General features: G+C 39.8%; 1 non-coding gene across 1 annotated transcript; it reads left to right on the top strand.

Annotated features, from left to right (window-relative positions):
• The first annotated feature begins 2,479 nt into the window (after positions 1-2,479).
• Positions 2,480-2,552, top strand: trnak-cuu (transfer RNA lysine (anticodon CUU)). Its single transcript has one exon. It is a non-coding gene; the product is annotated as a tRNA-Lys (tRNA).
• The last annotated feature ends 622 nt before the right edge of the window (positions 2,553-3,174 follow it).

Below are 3,174 nucleotides of genomic sequence, written 5' to 3'. Positions count from 1 at the left end.
ATCTATATCTAGATTGCTTCATGATAAAATGCTTAGATCCATTGCTACAGCAATAATCAGTTCTTTTGCTCATTTATTTAATCTGAGCTTTGGCAGAAGTCATGATCTACTTCCTTTCTGGAAGTTCTTTGGAGCTTGCAGATATATTCTTATCAAACATTTTTTAATGTATAAGATGATGTCAAACTGATAACAACAGTATCAAACTTGTGTGGTTACAATGGAGTAAAGATTCATCCAGCAGGACTATTGTAAACTATCAGCAATGAATCAGAAACCTTGATTTACATATTATTACCGATTTTCTGCGCCAATTTGACAGTTTGCCTACCCCACTGCTCATTTACTATTCTCCATGTAGAGCTATGGGCTAAATAAAATAGTTATTCCAAAGGCTATTTAAACAGAATCTGATAAAATGGAACATGCGTTTTGAAGTGTTGAATTAAATAAACCATAATGGTTGAATTAAACTATACCATCACTAGTACTGCTGCATGTGCAGTTCAGTTCAGTTCAGTTCTCAAAAATATCTTTACGCCTTGCATTTTGAAGACAAAAAAAATCATTATGAGCTTCTTCTGTTGGGTCAGGAGACATCTAAATCAGAAACAAAAGCTGGAATTGCTGAAGAAAGGGAACTGGACAAAACTTTCACAACATTTTCTTTCCACAAGTGCTGCCAGACCTGCTGAGTTGTTCCAGCAATTGCTTTTTTGTTTCTGATTTCTAGCATTCACAGTTCTTTGGTTTTTAGTTGACAGTAATGTTCTCCTATCTCTAAGTTGAACCTGATGTCTCACAAGAGGCTATCATGTATCACAGATGTAATGTAACTAGACAATAAGTAATATGTAACAAGTCTTTACTATTAATCAGGCCTGAACAGATTTTCTACTGAGGATTTTGTACGTGCATCCTTCTTCACTAATAAACTAATACAAAGCTGAGGGATAACCACCAGTGAATCTGGACAAGACATCCCAGATGATTTGTGGATGACCAACCACAAAGATATGATTTTAAAAATTGTCATACTTTACATCTTTGAAGTGAAATATTGGCCTGATATATGGTCAATCGTGAAGAAAAATGGTGATTTGTGAAGAAACTGCTCACAGAAAATGAGCAAACTCTGGGGCATGATTTCTCCTATTGGGGCATCAATTTCATTCTGTCGTCATTGATTCTCTGTCCTTCAGGGATGGCCATGCCATCAAACAGGCGAAATAGTGAGTCAAATTGAGCAATTCTTCCAGACAGCAGACCAAGAAGTGAAAAGCACTGCTCATCACTTTTTAAAAGAGAGGAGAGAGAGAGAGAGGGAGAGAGGGAGAGAGGGAGAGAGATAAAGGTTTCCACATGCTCATGGGATTAAGATAGAAAGTGACACATCCCAAACAAACTTTAACAAACTCTTTAATATTTAAACAATCTACAAATTTCTATCATGGAATGAAAGGATGACATTTCAGATTTTTACAGTCAGTTTTTCAGGGGCAGTTTTCGACAGTAAGTATGATTTAGTGTCTCGTTTTTAGAACAAAATTAATAGGTATAAATTTGAAGTTCACACTAAGCCACTGGTTCTTGAATTTCCAAGGACTTCAACAGTGCAGCCTGTGGAGAAGCAGGTTATCAGTTAGCAGGAGCAACTTTCACATTTAACTGAACATATGCAGATAACGGCACTTGCTGTCAGTCTTACTTACTATTCGGTGTCCTATGATCCTGCCCCACTAGCTACCTGATGAAGGAGCAGCACTCTGGAAGCTTGTATTTCCAAATAAACCTATTGGATTATAACCTGGTGTTGTGTGATTTTTAACTTCGTCCACCCCAGTCCAACAGCTGCACCTCCAAAATCACATTATTTATAGTGAGTGCTGACAATTTTTGACCACCACTTTATCTGAATATTTTTGGACCAACATTGACCATACATTTCAGAAAATATAAGTTTGTTAGCTTTAATTTGTTTTAATTCTGGGATGTTTTAACTCTACTGTGCTAATGTAATGATGTGTTTTCTCTTCTCTCAAACATCTGTTCAAGATGGTCTGCCTGCTCAATGTTCATAACTAAAGAATCAAAAACAGTGATGAGTACCTGCTCCGGTGTCTTAAAAACATTTTAAAGATTACCATTAGGAAATGTGAAGATACCATTCCCTGGTTGAAGCAGAGCTCAACTGAAACTAAACAAAAAATGGTCAGCATAAAGCTGTGCAGAAATGATGTACAGAACAACCTTGGTTATCTGAACATCAATTATCTGAATTTCAGATTATCGATCAAGATCTCAAAGTCCCATTAAAACGTTACCCGTTATCCAAACAAACAGTTATCTGCACAAAACACTCTCCGTCTGCTCCCATCGGATAATCGAGGTTGTTCTGTATTTATCCCTAACTGCAAGAATAGGATCTTAAGGTGGAATTTTCTCTTGCCTGCAGGTGGCAAAACAGGTGGCATGAAAGGCCCAGCTAGCTCAGTCGGTGGAGCGTGAGACTCTTAAACTCAGGGTCGTGGGTTCAAGCCCCATGCTGGGTGCTTTCAACCGTTAATAGGATCACAGCTCTCCATTCCACTTGCAGTGCTATGGATGGCACGGTGGCTCAGTGGTTAGCACTGTTGCCTCACAACACCAGGATCCAAGGTTCAATTCCAGCCTTGGGTGACTGTCTGTGTGAGTTTGCACATTCCCTGTCTACGTGGGTTTCCGTTGGGTGCTCTGGTTTCCTTTCACAGTCCAAAGATATACAGGTCAGGTGAATTGGCCATCAAAAATTGTCCATAGTGTTAGGTGCATCAGTCAGAGGGAAATGGGTCTGGGTGGGTAACTCCGCTTCAGAGGGTTGGTGTGGACTTGTTGGGCTGAAGGACCGGTGCTGAAAATGTGTTGCTGGAAAAGCGCAACAGGTCAGGCAGCATCCAAGGAACAGGAGATTCAACATTTCGGGCATAAGCCCTTCTTTAGGAAGGGCCTGTCCCTACACTGTAGGGAATCTAATCTAATCTAAAAAGGGAAATAATGCAGCATGTTGGCTCTGGTGAGATCCTTGACCTCTTTCGCCACCTCAGCAATTAAGTTCTGTGTGAGATGGTTCTTGGGCAACCTACGACATCCCTGCTACTTAAGGGCCTCACATTTCAACTTCCCCATTATCCGAGT

The sequence above is a fragment of the Hemiscyllium ocellatum genome, chromosome 4, assembly GCF_020745735.1.
Source record: "Hemiscyllium ocellatum isolate sHemOce1 chromosome 4, sHemOce1.pat.X.cur, whole genome shotgun sequence".
NCBI classification, from domain to species: domain Eukaryota; kingdom Metazoa; phylum Chordata; class Chondrichthyes; order Orectolobiformes; family Hemiscylliidae; genus Hemiscyllium; species Hemiscyllium ocellatum.
This window is presented reverse-complemented; position numbering and strand designations above follow the sequence as displayed.